Source organism: Falco punctatus, assembly GCF_963210335.1.
Source record: "Falco punctatus genome assembly, chromosome: 1".
Lineage (NCBI taxonomy): Eukaryota > Metazoa > Chordata > Aves > Falconiformes > Falconidae > Falco > Falco punctatus.
In genome coordinates, this window is record NC_137580.1 from 1,892,501 (window position 1) to 1,914,103 (window position 21,603).

Below are 21,603 nucleotides of genomic sequence, written 5' to 3' on the forward strand. Positions count from 1 at the left end.
TCCAGACACCAATGTCAGATTTGTTCTTACAGTATCCTTCCTTTTCTGCAATCACATTTTTGCCTATTTCCATGCCAGATATCATACTGTGTTTTCATCCCACAGTTCTTCCCTGAGGATCTACTGTGATGCCAAAAAGAAATCAGCCAGCTAATAATGACAGCAGTTACAATTTTCTACAAGGTTTCTCATTTTGATTTTTTTTGTTTGTTTGTTTGTTTTGTTTTTGGTTGTTTTGGTTTTTTTTTAATCTCATCCTTTTATCTTTTTTGGAGGTGGTTTGATCATAATGTTTTTTTCCTTCACACTGGTTACTTTTTAAACTTACGTCTAAAAGATGCTACTTACAAAAGCTGGTATCAGAAAATATACAATAGAAAGAGGGACTAGCATTCAGGTATTCATTCAATGGAAGATATAACTCACATCCTTACTCACATAAATTTTCCTCTGACCTCCGACCTCTCCCATCTTTCTCTTCCATACTTAACTAGAAATCACTGTTAAATCCCTTAAAGCATTCTGAAACTCTGTTCTAAATATATATATTACTTTCTGATCAAAACATCACCTTCTGACTATCAAGTGTCATTCAGTTTTGGGTTGAAGCACAAGATGAAAATGATTTCTTGAGACAAATTTGGGTAGGTAATTCTTAAAAATCTGAATAACACTGATGAAAATAGTTGTTTATACAGTGACTGTGAATTTGCTGTCCTAAAATAAATGCCAACTATATAATTGTTTTTCCTTCCAGCTGGCGTGGGAGTCACAGGGATATTGCCAGAACTAATTGCTGATTATTATAAACAAAGATACGTTTTATATATAAAAAAAAAAAAAAAAAAAAAAAAGCAACCGAACCTTTTGTTCTCTAGAAAATGATTGTCATCATTAGGGAGTATAAGTGTTTATTTCTATGTGATAATATAATTCAACAAATGTAGAATGTATTTGTTTTGAAAAAAAGGAGAAAAATAATCTCAAGTCAGCTTTGTGGGTGGGTGGGGAAATATAAACCCAGAATTGAACTTAATTGTTAGTACAGATGAATGATTTGGGACTCATTTGTATGTGATTTGTTTTCTTCTGTTACTTATGTCTTACCCCTGCGTTATACATTTGAGCCCAGGTGTTATGACTTAATTTGCATGTTGCCCATACCCTCTGTATTGCCATTAAATAGATAGTTACCTAATATCCATATAACCAACAAGTTCTAGATATAGAACTAGTTTAGATTTAATATTCACCCGCTTTTTCTGGTTTTCTTTTTTGTCTTTTGGATAGTCTACTCTGAAGCAGTAATTTATGAAAAGTATTTTATATATATTTCTCTTGCCTACAGATTTAAGGGATATAAACCCCCCTTTTTTCTCAACTTTTTTTTTTTTTCTCTTTGAAAGCACAGAAGTCTCCTTTTCAGCTTTTTACTAGGATTTTGAAATGAACAGTAAAGAATAGTGTCTTAGAAAAATAATTCAAATCCTGATTTTTCAGCCTTTCCTAATATCATCTTATTTTTAAGAGGTAACATTTGGGCTTGCTGGACTACTTCAGGGTTAATAGAAATCAGGATTAGTGTCACTAAGATCTTTTAGATTTACTTATGGGAGATCAATTAACTTGTTACAGAGAATTTTGGATGCTGAACGCTGCAGAAGGGCGAAGTATACTGGAAAAGCTGGTTTCTAATATATTATGACCTAAATTAAATCTGTAATGAAGATTGAAATACTCTTCCATATACCTTGCATTTTGTGTGCGGAAAAGTCTGATGTTATTTTTAGACATTTCTGTACTGATAAGGACTCAAGAACATTCAGATAATAATTTCTATTATTTTAATATAATCCATTGTGACTTTTATTGTCCTAAGTCATTAGGATCCACCCTAATAAAAGTAAAAGTGTGCCTTCCAGGAGCACACACACACAAAAGAAAAAGCTTTTTTTGCCTGTCATAGTTCTTGCAACAACTTCCTGGAGCTATACAGTTCATCTGCAAATGAATTTCACTTTGTGCATAAGTACGATATGCACACTGAAGGGAACTGGAACAAATTGGCACTTCATTCCACAGTGGGAATAAAATATTTTTCCTGATCGCAGCTTTTCCCAAGAACTAAGCAAATTAGGGAAATAAAGGCCATTAAGTAAAATTAGATTTTATGCTATTTAACAGGTGTTTTGGTCTATTTTACCCTGAGGGTAGATCACAATGCAGTCCAAAAAGTTAATTGTTCGATAATTGTACAGTTTGCACATTTATTTCCAGCAGTTTAGCCTATAGTATAGTTCTGTTAAACTTCTGTCATCTGTCTTTGGACCTGTTCTTTCTTTAATGCATCCAAGAATTATAAAGAACAATAGCTTAACTTTATTTTGAGAGCATTTGCATCTGATATTCTCTGAAGCACTGGATGAAGCATCTGAGAAACAGAATTGGAATCAGGAGCTATTGTAACAAATTTCTATTCCTTAGGGCATCGCTGAAAGAAGAAAAAAAGTATCCCCCTGCTCATTTACAATGCGAAATTTCCTGAAAGACTGAGAATCACAAACAGAATAATTTTTTTTCATGCTGCAAAACACAGCTTCTGAAGACCTCGCTCAAAAGAAACAGAAGATAGACCTGTTAGTGTAGAGGCATATGTTCACCCCCCCAAAATATGCATATGTTTTTTTCACAGTGCAATGGTCTGATAAAAAAATACCACAAAAAAACCCTCAACACCTCCCACCCCAACTGAAACCCCAAAACTCCACCTCAGCTGAACACAATGTAAGAATATCAATCAGCAATCTATCTGTGAGGACCCAGCTTTCTGTCTCCCATCCATGCAATAGATGCCCCAAATATATCACAAATACACTATTGCCCAGTAAAACAAAAGAAAAACAGTGCAGCAATATGTATAGATATTTTTTCTTAACTATTCAGGAGCCCACACGCAAAACTAAAAGTACATTTTCATTTCTGTCTGAAAGAGTGTCACTGGAAGCCTCTCTGTGTCATATCCCTTTTAAGCAGTTAATTACCTAACTATTGTATAAATATCCATGATAAATTTGTTTCTCATATAGTACTAGTAAGCAAAGCTGTCTGGAAATGGAAATATTTCATAACCTTGAGCCCCAAGAGCTAAACGTTTCTGCTGTTCCTGTTTATTCAGCCCAGAGAATGTGTTCTTATCTCTTATCTCCTGGCAAAAGTCTTGAAGGGATTTCTTCTCCTCTCTTGACCCATCCTTTTATGAAAGCATTAAGCCAGAATTTCCTACTTGGCTCAGTCGATGTCTCCTCAAGGTAATGTTTCCAAAACTTTTTGAGGAAAGACAGTAACGTTTAAAAGGACAGTTCTGTACCTGGGAGCATTTCTAGTTTTAGATACTTTCTGAGTAATCTCGTAAATCTTCAGATGCTGAACATTTATACCTGCAAGAACATTAAAGCAAAATTTCACAAAAAGTAGGAGGTGACGTTGCTAGTTCTCAAAACTGTAATGCAAAAATAATGTGAAAAAAACCCAACATTTATTCTGCGGTAAAAATTTTAGTTACTCCTCTTTCAAATATAATATCTTTTTGTTTGTTTTGTTTAAAGAACTCATGGCTTAAACTAATTCCTTTAATTGTTTTCTATGTATTACATATAGGTTTGCACAATAAATATGCCTTGCACTATGCACACAAGAAGGTAAAGTGAATGCTGATGTATGAAATACTGACATTTAATTTCCTTTAAATTCTGTAATAAAACTCCTTTCTGTATTTACAATTTTTACTTTTACAATTTTTTTTTCCCCCGGATTGATCTGCTCTGAAAAAATAGGTTTTATGAGCTAATTGACAGTTCAGTTTTAATAAGTTACTTTACAAACTATCTGATAATGATTAATATTATATCTAGGTATTATTATTGTTAAAGGGAATAGTTTTCTGGTCTTTACTTTTAATTAATAAATAGATCGTTGCGGTTTTGCAGCAGCTTTCAACCCTAATAGAGTTACTCCAGCTGGACAGTGCAGCCTTCCCTTCTGATACTTTTCATCATGTCTAATGGCAGTATGTTGTGCAAAATGAGTTAAAAGCATAATATAGTGTGAAATGGATTTATGCTAATAATATATTTATTGCTGTGAACTCTTACTTTAATTTATAATATAATTTAAATTTTGTATGACATTTTCAGTATATATTTCAGCTCTCAGGTGACTCAAGTCCCAAGATCTTTGACCTCAACCGCAGATCCGAGCATGGTTTGTACTCTCCAGAAATGTCCTGTCTGTCATTATTATGGTCTCAATGATAGTGACACAGTATTTGATCTCATAGGCTGTATTTATGCTGTAAAATCAACAAAACGTTCCCTTTCCTTTGTGGAACAGATGGGGGAATTGTATGTCTCTCATTTTAGTAAACTCCTTTGAACTGAAATCATTATGAATTGATACCATTAACTAATATGAAATTGCACGAGAAGTGTATCAGATGTGACAGCTCTTTACTGCTGGCAGAAGAGTTGTGACCAACAGAATTTCTTTGTGATACTCCATAGCATGCGATTCAAAGTTAGTTATGAATGCTTCAGGGGTTAAATATATTTTGATAACTGCTAATATGATTTTTTCTTTCTTCTATCCCTGGTTTATGCTGGGTCTTTTAACACTGCTGTGTTTATTTTTTCCAATAGAAAATATGCATTTGCATTGAGAGAATTAAGTAGTATTTAAGAGTGAACAGGATATGCATTCTATACACAGATGCAGTAGAAATACATAAGGTAGATAGAATGACATATTGTAGAACTTTAGCCTGATGGCTGATAGCATTTATGTTTTATATATCTCAGTTTGTAATGAATGGGACCAATTAAGAAAATTTAACTATTTTTTTTCTGTTCACCAGTTCTAATTTTGAAGTAATAGTTGTAACTTCAATAGGAAAAAATACAAAGCTGTGTGCTTTTCAATGGGTTTTAATTCCTTTAAGATACCCTTAAAGAATTAAATACACTCCATTTTGAAAAGAAGCAGAGGAACTGAAAATTTAAGTTTGCCATAAATTCAGACCACCATAGTGACTCCTGCTCCATTGATATAATGCCAGCATAAGCGCCATCTTTCAAATAAGATCAGTAACAGCATGTAAATCGGTATTATCAAATATCCCATGCTGATGAACCTGTAACATTGTTTTGAAGCATGATCAGGGAGAAATGGAGCAAATAAAGGGGATAAATAGAAGAAAAAACCCCAACAAAACAAAACAAAAAAAAACCCAGACTGCAGCAGAAGAAAGGGTTGAAGTGTGCACCTACTCTCTTAGCACTTACTACCTAGAATTCAGAAAATCTCACACTATTCTATATTCGGTGAAAGTAAAAACTGCTTTATCTTAAATTCTCTATCAGTAGCACTGCCTGTTAATATTCTACATATCTATGGCACAGCAGACCAACACAAGGTTTTATACTTTTTAAACCTATGACTTTAGATCAGGTTTATAAACAACTTGGTGGATGGTCGAGTGTTCTTTAACAATTCATAAACTACTTGGTAGGTCCACTTAAGCGTAACTCATTCAGCATTTAGAAAGTTTTTGTAAATAAAAACACTAAAAGGTGCTATACAATTAATTAACTTTAATCCACTGTAGGTAACATGTACGGTATATGCAGGGCTAGCATTCCTGTGATGTGGTTTTGTTATACTTTCCTTCTACTGTGCTTTTTCACATAAAACGTTGATGTATCTTTTCTTGACAATCTGCTAAGCACTATGGTCTCTTTTTCTGTTGGAAAATTCCCATGAACAGTTGAGGTGTTTCTATCAAATGGCTATCTAGCAATTTTCAAAAGTCAATTTTGACCTCCTGTGAAATCTCAGCTAACAGGGAGCTTTATATTTGGAATATACTATTTGAATAATGTCAACAATCATTAATTCCACAAGGTCATTTCTTTTTATTCTGTGGTTGCATGCTCTAAGAGAGAAGATCCATGAACCAAGAAGTTATTCATGTACTGAATCTCTCAGGAAACACACAGTGCTTTGAGGATCTAGAAAAATAAAACATCAGGTAAATAACTCTGCGATCTGTGAAAGCTTTACCAAGCCTTATACATCTCTCCCTCCTTTAACAAGTAAGAAGTATGTCTGACAACTTCTGCAGAAGTCTTCACTGGATTCACAGGGCTTGAGAATGCCTTTGATTTAGCTTTTCCCTACATGTGTTTGTATACATTTTTATTAGAGCTTCCTGCTTGTTCTTTAAGGCCACTTTTGCAGTAGAAGAAAGAAGCGTGTTTTCTGGCTGTTCAGGTAGAGGCAGCAAAATTGCATGCTTCATCAGAGGCAGGCTACAGCAGATGAGCTCTCAGCAGAAAAGCAGCTGTGTGCATTGATCATCCACACCTACAACTCGTTTTCTCACTCTCAGCCGCCGCTCTCGCTCCCTGGAAGATACGAATCCATCCATTAGACAGGACAGAGGAATCCCTGTTCCTTGACTCCAGTAGCCCCAGCGTGGCACCCGCAGTTACACACAGGCTTGTTGTGGGCAGGATTCAGTGGGGTGAAACTCTGGCTTCAGACTCACGAAGCCACCCTCCTGTTTCACCGGTTAGTCTTGTTATAAACGATAACAATTAAAACAATTTTATTTTGGGTTTAATCAATTTAGGTTGAGAAACAATAAGCAAAAACAGCTCTGGGTGCGCAGAGAACTCAATTAGTTCCACCACATGCACACCTGAGTCCTAAAGGCAGCGTCTTTTATCCCCGGATCTTGACCAATCTCTTCTCGCCAGATGTTCGTCCTGCCCTTTCCCCACTGGGTCGTTAGGGTATGCCTTCTCCTCCTGTTGGCTCTCCTTTGGCGCTCTTTTTCGAATATCAAGGTCTTTGTCTCCTTCGGGGGGCCTTCTCTAGCGTGGTTCGCTTTCCTTATCTCCTTTGGCGGGCTTTTCCAGGCAGTGATTGCCTCAGGGGAAGGGGAAGCCATCACATTGTCTCAAAGGAGAATCACACGCGCCCACTCACCACAACTGCGATACAGGTCCCAGATTTACACAGGGTACAACAATTACACTTATCACAGTACATCCTATTTTTGACACGAATCATGACTGCGTTTATCACAGTCTGAACCAAGGAGAAATATTCACCAGGTGAAGCATATCTACATTCACCTTGTTTCCTTGCACGCTTGCTGACAACATGTTTACTAGATCCTTCCGTGTCTCTTTGTTCCCCAGGTTGGGTGCCATAACCACGTAAGCCACCATCCCGTTCCTCTGTTGCTTTAACCAAAAGGCAGCAAATCAGCTCAGAGAGAGAGAAGCTTCATATACGATTTCCACAGAACTAGCATCATCCCAGTTATGGCACCCAGCAACCTCTCTGCTTTCTCCCAGCTCTCCCTTACTTTATTCCTGAAAGTGTGAAACCTTCAAATGTGACACTAGTTGTTACTCCCACACGTCCAGCATTTGAGACTGAGGAGAGGAGATATTCAGAGCTTAAAAGAAAGCATCAGATTTTACTGAATGTCATTTAGAGTCGGTGTCTGGCCTTCTCAAAACTCTGGCTGATCAAGTGTGTTTGATTTACTGACCAGTACAACTAAGGAATCTGATGACGTTTGTTCCTGTCCTATTAAAAATTGTTCTGAAAATGTCAGTAACAGTAAATATAATCTCTTTGAGTATCACACTGTGCTTTTCATTTCAGGCAGGCATTTATAGACTCTAACTGCTCATTGTCTTGTGACTTGTGTAATTGCTTTTACTTGGACAAATGAATTATGAAATACTACCATTTTCATTTGGCAATTTTTGTATGCTATATATGACAGCATAACATAAAAAAAAAAAAAAAAAAGGCATTGAAATGTCAGCCATGCTTATAAAACAAAAGAACAGCCTCTGAGTGAATTGTCTGTGGTAGGAACAAATCTTAGGGGTACTTCAGGGAAAATACTTTTTAAACGCAGATATACAGTTTGCAGGTCTGATACATTTCCCTTTGTGCTCTTAAAATCTGTGCGACCTTAAAATCTTGATCTACTAATACTTGATGTAAGATTCCAAGGTGGTTTTTTTGAGAAATAAAAACATTTCCTTAATCAGGTATCAGAATATTGGCAGTAGCTTAGAATCTACTTTATGTCAGCTGGTGAATGGACATGGATTTCTAGTTATTTAGCAGATTGGTTAGTTGAAATTTATGGATCACCACACATTATTTACAATATTAATTCCTGCTAGAAGCATTGTCTGGAGTTTAGCACAAACATTAAATACAGCAACAATGCAGACAATCAAACGTGTACATACTTCAGTATTCTCGCCATGCAACCATGTGTCAAGGCTACCATACCAGTGGTAATAATTAGCAGATCTATTGTTTATTCCACTGCATTCTAGCAGAATCCTTCAGCTTCAATTTTTGTTTCTGGACAAGGGACAGCTTTCAAAGAAAGAGAATCACACAGTGGCACTGTGGTGCATCTCTGAAGCCTGTAAGACTGCAGAAGGCATGTAAATTCCATCCAAACAGATTAAACATTGTTGTATTTGGTTCAGGTCACTGTATTTAACACTTTTTCAAGAACCCTGTTGTTGAGCTGGGTTCATCAAATGAGACATATGCACGTCACAGCTGGGACTGACTGACTGAGCACAGATGTGTATCTACTAAATTGTTTGTGACAGTGACTGTAGTTAATTGTGATGGGTGACAAGTACGTTGGAGGCCAGTCAACTCAGTGAACTGTTGATGAGTGTGGTATGAGACATGGTGCATATTAACAGCAAGTAGAAAATTTATGTCATCCATGACTGAAAATCCAAATCAAGTGCAGACAAGTAAAGCAGATTGGAGCTGTTCATAGCCCTTTTCCATGCCTCTACTTTCTCTCTATCTTTAACATTAGAACAAAGTATTTTATACCATTTTGTCCAAGTGTAAGTTTGCAAATTTCCTTTGTCAGTGGAGATGACAAGTGATTAACAAATTGCCACAGTTTATTTTTGGATGAAAAGATGTGAGACAATTTTGTTTTGACATTTGCTGAAAGCAGTTGTAATCTGCTTCAAAAGCTCTTTTTTTAAAATGGAAATTTTTATTTATCTTAGAAGTAGAATATTCCAGTTTGAGAAAATAAGTCATATATTTTGCACTGAAATTATTATTATCAATAATAATAATAATGATGATGATTATGATAATAATGGCTTGATCCAACCCACAAAATTTCTTCCAGAGTTTTGTTTGCCCACTCAATCAATAAAAAAGGAATGGAAAAAATCCTTATTTACTCAGTTTTATTTACACTTTACCTGTGTCTATTTTCTTAGGCAGAGTTTGTGTCTTCTTTTCTGCTCCTTGCTACCAGTTCTACCTCATTAATGTACTGAAACATCAAACAAAGTCCCTTTTTCCTGTTGTGAAGTAAAACCAGTGCAACAATCACATTTAATTTTTCTAAAACTGAAGTTGGAGACCTTGAGATAGAATAGTAGTCATAGATGATTCACGGAGAGCCAGACGTGATAGGTTTGGAGAAGCTTTGAAAGAAGCCCTGTTAAACATTATTATCAGCAACAGAAGCTCATGTTAACAGTGCTTGAGATTTAGATGCTGAATGAAGCAGGGCTGTCAGACCTATTTTGGGGGACAGAAATGGTTTGACTCAGGGTTCTTTTCTTTTGATATCACCCCAAGTAGCATGGATATCACTCTGAGGTTTCCAAACTAATCCCTCTATAGTCCCTGTAACATGCTCTCTAGTAGCTTGCCATAGCCCTGAGATTTTTTGCATTATTCTAACACTATCAGATGTTACTCTGCTCATGCAGAGTAGCGTTAATGCCACAGTTTTAGAAATTAATGTTTCTAATGTTACAACAACTGTAGCTGACTAGATGAGTAAATGGGCTAAGAGTGAAATGCTCAGCAGAAAAGATGGGCACAAGCAACAATAACAACAAAGTGCCTTTATTTGGTTGTGTAAAAGACTGCAATAAACTATCTTCTGCTGTCTTCTAAACCCCTATAATCCCTAAAATCAAGCTGGATATTCCACCAGGGGACTGTGGTTGAACACAGTAATTGTCTGCATAAATTTTATGTGAACTAGTTATCTACTCTCTCATACATATTTCTTTCTTTTGTAAGGTTTCTGTTTAAATAGATGGGCTGAAGGTCTGCCATTAAGCCTTTGGAATTCAACCCTTACTCCAAGTTTCTCACTGCCATTTCTCAATTCCTACATACACATTGTGAGTAACACCCTTTTCTCCTCCTTTTGTACCAGAAATTTTAGATCTCCCCTAAGGCCACTGGTTCTTCAATAATTTACTGGGGTTTCTGATAATCATGGCATTGTAGTGGGGTGAATTTTTATTTCATACATCATTCCTCTGTGTCAGCCCCCATCACCCAGTATCCATCATTATGGATGTGGTCCTTTTCATCCAAGAAGTACAGTGCAGAGGTGGAGAACTACCTACAGCTTAATTGTCCACTAGAGAAACAGATACTGCTGATGAGAGACAGTCACAATGAGCGACATTCAGTCTTTAATGGCTTTATAAAGAAAGCACAGAACACATCTCTTACACCTTTTGGAGGTACGCTTTCACAGAGTGGAGACCTGTAGCTGGGCTGGAATCCATGCAGCCACTAATCTGATGCAGTTTACCTACAAAGATAATTTCCTACAAGATGTAGGTGTTGCAGAGGATGCTGAGTTACATGAAAGTCTTCCCCAAAGGTTTACAGAGATAACAGTATCAATATAAAATTGGCAAAAAGTTCCAACCGAAGAGAATAATGTTTCTGCTGCTCCTTCTCCATCCATGTCTCTTTTTAGTTTAGAGATGCTATATCTGGGGCAGCAGGTAGGTACTACAAAGAACTGAACTCCATGCCAATAATATCTGGGCCCTGGCTCATTAGAGAGTTTCTAAAATGTTTGGTGTCTAAATTGTGAAGGAAATAAAGGCTCTGTGATAATGAAATTATTTGCCTGATGTTTCAGCTATCTCATACTCACTATGCTGTGATAAGTGCTCCAGGGCCTGGAGGCTTTCAGAATTCTGTAGGCTTCCAGAAATCTGGCTGTCAGGACAATGCCAGGTACACCGTAAAACAACAGGATGGGTGAGCCAAAGATAACTTTCCCCATCAGCACTTTGACATGATTTGGTCCCAGGAACAGGAATTGATCTGAACATTTGATTAACGTCTAAATCACATGTGTCATAATGACATTCACATTAAGCTACAAGATTAGAACAAAGTAAAATTAAAGACTCTTATACAACCCTATAAACTTGCGTCTATGTTGGTGTTAAAGTGAGAAATTTATTCCCCATAAAACAAGACTCGAAATAGCACAGACGTTTTGCAGAATTATATGATATGTTTGCTGTCAATGGCTGGAAAAGCATGGCCAGAATGCTGTCTTTTAGTCTGATGGATTAGCTGAGGAGTGAGGAGGGGTTTGCTGCTACTATCTGATATGATGACTTTGTGGCACAGCTCTCCACGTTTCCTTGTCCTTTTGTCTGGGCAGAGCTCTGCTGCTCTGTCAATCTCCATCTGGTCAGGGTGGTACGGCTGCCACGCAGTGATTGCAGAAAAGACCACCAGGATGGCAAAGATAAAGGTACTTGTACAGCGAAGCCTGCAAAGTGCCATGCCCTTCTGAGTGCATTATATAGGAAGCTCAGTAGGGGATAATTAAGCATCAAATCTGTGTTTCTTTGTGGTGTGAAAACAATGTATGAGAGGGGGTAAGAGAGGACAGCACTCAGAGCAGAGTGAGTCTTTTGCCTATTAAAGCCAGAGGGAAAAGGATTCTGGAGAGAGGATGAGACACAAATGTTTTTGCATGAGGTTGGATTTTTAAGGGAAAGGGCAGGGTGCCCAGCCAGGGCCAGGTTGCTGTCAGTTGTTATGGCAACAGAGGGAGAGTCTCCTGCTCCTGAAAGGAAAGTGAGAGCGTGGGAGGGCAGGAACGAAAATTGTTTCAGAAGGAAGGCAGGGGGGCAGAGGTTCAAAAATGGAAAGAGAAAAAATGTCAGGGTCACCAGAAAGAGTAGCATCAATGGCCATGATGACTTAAATGCCTTTGCAGACCCTGTGCACAGCCATTCCCTTTGTGGGGGTCAGATTTGCTGGGGTCACTTCCACAGTCATCATATGGCTGGAGGAACCACCGCAGTGCCTTGTCCTCCTGCACCCACTTCAGCTGAAGGGCTTATGTCTACCTTTGTGCACTGCCTGATGGTGCAAAACACTTGTGCAAAGAACTCTTTTTGGTGCCAAGTACCCCTGCATCTGCTCTCTTTTTAATAAAATGAACTGATCTTAAATAGTCTAGCATTACATTTAATTTTCCACATGGGGTACATTATGAGATGAGAGCTTCGTCGTGGGGAGCTCCCTTTCTCCCCTGAGGAGCCAGCTTTCTAGTTAGACAACTACTCCCAAGATGCACTCAGACAATTCTGGCTCCTGGGATGTGCAGGTGTCTTTGTCAGAGGTAATGCCTTGATACATCATGGGTCCAGTACAGGGAATTATTTTTGATTGCAGCAATGCAACCCAGTAGGACAGAATGGAAAGGTAGGCAGGCATGCAACTCAATGCTTTGGGTCACAGATTCAATGTGAAATCTCTGTTCCCACCTCACCAGAAGGAAACATAAAGTACGATTAAGCAACACAAAATTAAGACACTTCTTTCAGTCTTTGTAGCAAAAAATGGAAGAAAAAAATGAACAGACCAGTGACACTTTCCCAAAGGGTGATTTCTGTTTTCTTTCGTTTTTATTCTCCTTCCTTTCCTGAATAGGTTTGGGTAGTCAGGCTGTTCATGAGTCAGTGTAGTTGTGAGAGCGTGGCAGTGCCAGTTCCTACAGCACTTTTAAACTGGCTGGCCAATTTCAATCAAATCTGACAGAAAGACAGAGTTTTCAGATGTTACATTCTTGGAAGTTCCATGAAAGTAGTTACCTAGGGGCAGGAAAGAGGCTGTAGTGCCTACACTGAGGGAAAGACCAGAATATGCACTGCACTGTTACTGAATGCACACGTTCCTGTGTTGAAGGGTGTAGATAGAAGGGAGGGGTTGTAAATGCTTGAATTCTTGGAAAAGCTTCAATCAAAGTTTGAACTTGATTAGACACCATCTCACTTTCATTCTCCTCTCTTTCTCTCCTCATATGAGTTCTCTTGTGTTTAATAAGGACAGGAAACATGCTGCAGGCTCAGTTTACTTCATTTAAAAAGTCATTTGATGAAGCACAAATCATTTGGAAACACAACTCTATTAGTTCCAGTGTTTGTGGAACTATTTATTATTTAAAGGAAATGATAGTTGAATTACACTGTCACAAAAAAAAATGTTCCCAGTCTTCTCTATTGTCTTTCTATTCCTCTTCAGTTCATTATTTACTCTCTCATCAAAAATATTCTTATTTTCCAGGTTTTTTCCTTAATTCTAGTTTTAAATCACTCATTTCCCCAGATGACAGTGTAAATATTCTATTCTTCCCCCCAAATATACAAGTTTGAATAGTAATCTCAATAGAAAAACCAGTAGGATTCTGAAGACTGTATATCTTATTTCACCAAAAGTCATGTGAAGTTCTTTTAATTTCAGATAAAACATTATCCCTTGTTCTTCTGTATCCCCTACAGGTCTCTTAATCCTCTGCAGGATGGCCTCCTGGTCCATCACAATCACACCCCCTTTTTTTTTTTTTTTTTTTTTTAAAAAAATAATAATGGTAGGAAATCTTTTGGGAAGCCACAGAATACAGTGCCTTCTTTGTATCAAATTATGCTTTCCTCACTTTACTTTCCTGAAACAAATCAATATAAATTTAATATAGTTTTTAATTTCATAATTAAATGTGCCTAACTGTGCCCTCTACTGTTTTTTACTTTCTTGAATTCTGTAATCCAAATAAGGATAATAAAGTATTTGGACCACTTGGAATACAATAAAAATTGCAAGGGGAGTTTAGAGGCTTACAAATGGGATGTCAAATGTTAAGGATTGTATCACTTTAAAGCTGGCTTGATGAAGACTGACTCTCACCTTCAGAAGAGATAACGCTGCTCAGGATGTAGTATCCCTGATGAACTACAATCTATTATACTGTTAATTGGACAGCAAGAAATAAAACATAAATCATTCAACAGAATTCAGTGATATAAAATCAATTAAGTCATTGCACCAGAAAAATAATATTAAGTGCTCTAGATTAGGGAACATTATGCAAAAGAACATCAGTTTTAATAAACCATTTGTTGTTTGATGCTCAATACAGTTATTCACAGAGATTTCAGAAGATTTGATTGGGTTAAAGCCTTTGATTTTGAAACAGAAAAGCACTTCTAATATAAGCTACTAGATGCAAAAAACCAAGCAACCACTGACTGTCATAGTTTCATGAGTTTAGGACCAAATTCAGAAGTAATTAACAGATGTGTAACTGTGTTGATTTTCATCAGATTGCATATGTACAAATGATGCCAGAAGAAGCAAAATCTGGCTTTTAAATACATAAACTCTCATTCTCCCCTTACTTACCTGCAGGGAGACAATCCATAAAGATGCATTTCCAGACTCATTCTAGAAGCAGTCGAAATTTGCTGTTGTGTAAGACCTGAAAAATAGGTACATTTTCTGTAATTGCAGTATGTTGGCTGCTCATCTCTCACTCTGATGAGAACTGTGTCCTGGCAAAGTTCCCCATTTACTCCATCACCAGTTAGCTAGCATGTTCATTTTTACTTACCTTTCCAAATATTAATTTAGGTAGTTTTTCCTTTTTTAAAGAAGATTTTGGATATGAGAAACTAGGTGAATCTCCTATAAGGAAACTTTTGGAAAGAGGGACAGACCCATATTCTTTACTCAGTCACTAGAGAAACACTGATGAACAGCAACTTCTAAACAACTCAGATGTCTTTCAGGAAGACCATAATGCACTCTTTAAGGACTGATGAAAACTTCCAAGTCTTCAGGATTATTTTGTAAGTTCTTAATTTCACTTTCCAGCAACACCTAGGTGACACTGACCAGGGATATTTGCCGTATGTCAGGATCTGGGGCTCAAGCTCATCACCCAGACATATATCTTCCATAAAAATACTCACAGCGCCAGTTAAGTAGATATCTATGATAACTTTAATTACCCTTGTAAAATCTATTTACATTTTTCTTATAAATTTTGCATACATATTATTCACCAGCCGGCTGCACTGCCATTCAGCGAGACCTGGACAGGCCAGAGAGTTGGGTGGAGAGGAACCTCAAGTTCAACAAAGGCAAGGGTAAGGCCCTGCACTGGGAGGGACAACCTCACGCACCAGTACAGGCTGGGCTGACCTGCTGGGAGGCAGCTCTACAGAGAAGGACCTGGGAGTGCTGGTGGGCAGCAAGTTGCCCATGAGCCAGCAGTGTGCCCTGGTGGCCAGGAAGGCCAGTGGGACCTGGGAGTGCATTTGGAGGAATGTGGCCAGCAGGTTGAGGGAGGTAATCCTTCCCTTCTACTCTGCCCTGGTGAGACCACACCTGTAGTACAAGTTCTGGGCTCCCCAGTTCCAGAGAAACTGGGAACTGCTGGAAAGGGTCCAGTGGAGGCTACAAAGATGACAAGGAGACTGGAGCATCTCCTTTATGAGGAAAGGCCGAGAAAGCTGGGGCTGTGTAGCCTGGAGAAGACTGAGAGGGAATCTTACCAATGCCTACGAGTATCTTAAGGGTGAGTGCCAAGAGCTTGGGACACCAGGCTCTTGTCAGTGGTGCCCAGCGACAGGACAAGGGACAACAGGCACAAACTGCAATACACAAATTTACTTCTGAATATGAAGAAGAACTTTTTTACCTTGAAGGTGACAGAGCACTGTAAAACAGGTTGTGGAGTGTCCTTCTCTGGAGATGTTTAAAACTTGCCTGGACATGATTCTGTGCAATGTCCTCTAAGACAGCCTGTTTTAGCAGAGGGTTGGACTAGATGATCTGCAGGTCCCTTCCAACCCTGACCATTCTGTGATTCTGTGGTTCTGTGATATATAGCCACACATACACATATAAGTCTCTCTCTCTATAACATTGCTTATGTAAAATTTTATATCTGAGCTTAATTGTTAGCAGTTTCTTTACACATGTTTCTGCCAGTGCCAACGAATTAAAATCTACAATTGATGATGTTAATCCTCTGTTTTTGAGTTGTAAAATTTAGTTCAATATTTCTTGAAATAATTTGTTATTTTTTGTTTTAATAACAAATATGCTGAAAACAACCTGTCATTAGATTTAATGAGGATTTCATATGCCAGCTCAGTATACAAAACCAAATTAAGTCTATAATTAACTTAATTCAACACAGCACTAATGCTTAGACTTTTATCGTTACTTTCTGGAAGTGGAATTTTTAAATGCACAGCCTATCTTTAGTACTTGGGAATAGCTCCTGGAAACGTGACAGCTGCTTCCCTCTTCCTGCCCCCCAATTCTATTGAGAATCAAACCATTAACGTACTCAGGATCACTAAGGTAATTATATGTTTTAGTAGCTTCATTAAGAGCTCTGCAAATACATTTCACTATAAAATAATTTCTGTTCTCTTCAAACTGTCAAAAAGATGAGGAATCTTTGGTAAGAGAAGGCTAAGGTGCTATGTTTCTTTAGTTTAGACAACAACCTGTTACAAATCAGTAGCAAATGATGCACAAAACTCCCTCGGTATCTTAAAGAGGGAAAAATTACATAGGTAAACAGATAAATCTTTAGTACATTTGTCTTTATGGGAGCAGCTCCTGCTGTTGGTCTCTAACCTGGAGGGCATTATTCTTTTCTAAATTGCCAGTAGTGTCCCACAGCACAGTGATAAATAGAAAACACTGAAAGAAATAACGTTCATTCTAACACACAAGAACTTTCCAGACAGACATTGGCTTCTGAGAACAAACACTTAGATAAAATAGATTAGTTGCAATTGCAGAATATATCACTCTGGGTCCCTGTGAACAGACATGATCCCAGCTGTGCGAATAAATGCCTTTATGCCAATCATTAAGTAATAAATGTATTTAAGACATAGTTGAGAACTTTAAGGAAAATGGAGGAAAAGGGGTATCTACATAATTTCTCATCTACAGCTATGTTTTGTATGAAGCCAGTGATATATTCCAAAGCATTATTTCAAAAAAAAATCACTAATAGTGTAGGTGCTTGTATGTTGTTTTGTGGTAGCAAGTTTCCTTTATCAGAAAATTAATAAAACAGAAAAGAAACAAGTGCTACAGAAATGTAATTAAAAGTACTAGCTTAATAATAGAACAGAAATCTCCCTAGTAATTTTCTTTCTTCTTTATCATTTTACCTGAAACACATATGCCAAGACAGAATTCTGTTTATTTCTAGTTACACTGGAGTAACATTTAGCTAGGCTGTTTGTTTGTTTGCTCATTAACTGTTTCAGAAGTCTGGCTAAAATGTAAACTGCCTTAGAAAATACAGTTATTCTGCTTTGATTGCTAGTTGCATGACATGTGGGTTGCTTTCAAGAACTGATGTCACTAATAACTTGGAAGACTTTTTAGTGCAGCCAGAACCATGGGAAGGTATTGCAACATTACCAGACATTTTCCTTACTGCCTTTTCCCTGGCCACAAGACTCGGGGTAGTGTCTGGGATGGGATGAGCTCCCTGGTCCAGTCAAAGCAATCCTACCCTAATTATTCATCCTATCCAAAATTTTTCTTGCTTCTTATGTTTAGGCACTAGAAACAGTTAGGCAGACAGAGTCTTCCTTGGTCCTGTGTTTCTTACAAGGGAAGTTTGGAGTTGAGGCGAGGTGGGCAGAAAGCGTAACAGTGAGACCAGGGAAGGCAAAGAAGGGAAGTACAAAAAGATGATGGTGTGGCCACTGCTGGGAAAAGAGGTGGACATGGGATATATCAGGAAGCAAGCAGCCTGCTAAGCAGTGCTTGAATGGGCACAGAAATAGCTGAGAAAACTGCATCTGCATGTCATCCTTTTTCCTCCCAGAAGCTGCATTTTCTCTCTGTCATCCTTTGACTCTATTTGCAATGCTTTTGTGTTGTGGTTTTTTTTTTTTTTTCTTTTGGATATAAGAATCACTACAAAAACTATACTTCTATTGACATTTAGATTGAATTAATGAGATGGATTTTATCTAGGACTACATTCTCGAAGGTTAATTGGAAGCTATCTCTATTTTTTCTTTGTGGATGAACTATTGCTCAGCAGAAGGTGTTGGAAACAGAAATGTCCCTTTTTTTATTTGTTTGCACAGCTACCTTAAGCTTTTGTTTTTGTTTTTGTTGGTTTTTTAAAAATATAATTATATTGATTTAATAATTATTACATATGCATGCAAGACCTTTTAATTAATTTGATCATCATTTAAAAGAGTATACTTTCATAGTAAAATTTGTATTATACTAATTCAATACAAGAACTCCCTTTTGCCATAGCCCATAGTCTGACAGTCATTTTAGGGCAGTACAAACATGTACTGACTGCCAAAACAGGCGGTGGTCTTGCCTCCCTCCCCGGTCTGGCTGTAGATCTCAAAGCAAAGGGCATGGTGAACGAGCTCAGAACTAACCCATCTGCACTGCCTCAGAAAACTGGTAAAAGACATGGAATAGCCCTGGGGAGGGCCAGGAACAACTGGACATCAATGCAAAGGGCCGATAACCCCTCTTCTCTTTGAAGTTTATGTTGGTGCCATTTTTAATTAGCTGAAATGGACTTTTTAACGTGCATGTTAGATCCAGGTCCAACATGTAGAACAAAGGAAATGTCTATTTGAGTTTGGTGGGCTTCTGAGGCAGCCTGCAACCTTCCCTGACCTGGTTTCCTGGATGCTTCTTCAACTAGCAAAGAAAATACGATAACTGTGCTGACTGAGACTTTTTGATTTTCCAGGATGCTGCAGAATTCTTAAACTTCTAGTTGCTCTGTCTTCATCTCCTTTGATCAACTGTTCTTTTTTTTTTTTTTTTGTTTTACATTTTTTTGCCCTTCTTTTTATTTTCATTTTCTTATCATCTTTCCCATCCATCTGCTCTGGAGTAAAGAATCAAAGCCTTTTCTCCTATTCATTTGTCTCTAGGAATATCAATCATCTCAAAGACTACAGTAAAAGTTTTATAATTCTCTCTAACTATATACATCTGTTAATCATACTTTCAAAATACTGCACAGGACACTTCTTTAGCAGACTGTATAGCACTGATTCATATTCATTTCCTCCATGTGTTATTGTAATTCATTTAGAAATAGCTGAACTGGCAATAAACTAGCTAGTTTGAATACTGTGTCTTCACAGACTTCCAAAGTCATGTGTGAAATTATGGAAAAAGTAAAGATATTTCTTCTCACTGAAACCTGAGCTGCCATATTGATATTGCTGCATGTGCTACCTGTCCCCAGTGTTATAAATAGGCTAGCTAATAATGTGAATTGAGACACTGGTATAACTTGCACTCAGACCTTTGACTACAATATAAATTTACCCCTAACGACATGAGTAGGGTGTTTATTTTGAATTTTGCCATGACTGGGATTCTAAATCAGGAACTTCACGGATAGTTAACAACTGCATCAACTATGCCTACAATTGTCTCTGATTTGTAAGCTATAGAGTATGTACCACAAAAATGTGTAGGAAATATTTGTATATATTTGTATTGACATCATTCACAGATTGCTTGGAACATGAGGTTCTGGTTTTTTCATATTACTTTTTTATTCTGATCTTTTGAAATGTGTTATTATTTGTCTTGAAAAGAAATGTCAAAACTACTAAGCTTTTGTAAAATTCACATTCTTTTTTTTTTTTTTTTTTTTTGATTGTGTGGATTAAGAGACTTTGTATACTCATCCTTTGAGGAGGCAAAAATTCCTAATGGATTTTAAGTGTCCGTATAATTTTATAAGTCAGCAGTGAGTACATCCAAAGAAGTATCTGCATAGTAAAGCTTTATCTCTATACAAGTGGGTACTGGTCTGAACAATAGTTTTCAGTCATTAATAGCACTTCGTGGACACTTGTATGAGCTAAGAACACAGGCTGATAATTCTGACTTACATTTTCTTAACCAGAACTGCACGCATTCCTACTTTATCCAGTTATTCTTTTAAATGACATTTTAAAATCTGGTAGCAATGAATGTAGTTTACATGCTGGAAAATGCGTATACTAACCTGAATGACCTGCAGTTTCAAAAATACACGTAGTGCTTACCAAATATTTACCAGTATGGTGATTATGTCAGCACTTGCACAGTAAGGGGGAGAAGTCTGGAAAGCCATGCAGGCAGAGAGAGGGCCAAAAAGAATGGAATTATGGAAATAGTAAACAGACACCAATGTTATAAAATTAAATATTTTAATATTAGTAAAAAACCTGAGGGGAGAATAAAAAGGTTAATAAGTAGCTAATTTTATGTTGATCAAATCTATGGATGATTTACGGATGACATACCTATTTATGGAATATATACCTCTCTGTAATGCTTGTAGACCTATGCATACAGCATGGGGAATAAACAGAAAGAATTAGAGGTCTGTGTGCAGTTGCAGGGCCATGATCTCAGTGCAGTAACAGACTGCATGAGATACCTCATGAGATACTTTGTGTGACTGGAATGTTGTCATGGATGGCTATATACTTTTTAGGAAAGACAGGCCAGCAAGGAGAGGTGGTGGAATTACTCTTTATGTGAGGGAGCAACTGGAATGTATGAAGTTCTCCCTGTGGGTGGGTGCAGAACAAGTCGAGAGCTGATGGGTAAAGGTTAAGGGGCAGGCCAACATGGGTAACACTGTTGTGGGTGTTTACTATAGGCCACTTGATCAGGAAAGGATGCCAATGAAACCTTCTACAGACAATTGGAGGTAGCCTTACGATCACAAGCTCTGGTTCTTATGGAGGACATCAACCACCCTGATATCTGCTAGGAAGACAACACAGCTAAGTGCACACACTTCAGGAAGTTCCTGCAGAGCACTGATGATAAAATCCATGATGATTGGAAATCCAACGAGGCAAGGTGTGCTACTGAATCTTGTACCAACAAACAAAGAAGGGCTGGTTGGGTATGTGAAGACTGGGAGCAGCCTTAACTGTAGTGACTGTGAGATGATGGAATTCAGGATCCCGCATGGAGGAAGCAGGGTAAAAAGTAGAACTGCAACCCTGGACTTCAGAAGAGCTAACTTTGGCCTCTTCAAGGATCTGCTTGGAGGAATTCCATGACTTAGGGGTCTAGAAGGTTGGGGGTTCATGAGAGCTGTTTAATATTGAAGCATCAGTTCCTCCAAGCTCAAGATAAGTGCATCCATATCAGCAAGAAATCAAGCAAAGGGGTCAGGAGGCCTGCATGGACGAGCAAGAAGCTTCTGGCAAACCTCAAACAGAAGAAGGACTTTTATGGGATGTGGAAAAAGTGACAGGCCACTTGAGAAGTATATAGGGATGTGGTCAGAACATGCAGGGAGTTGATGAGGAAGGCTAAGGTCCATTTGGAATTAAATCT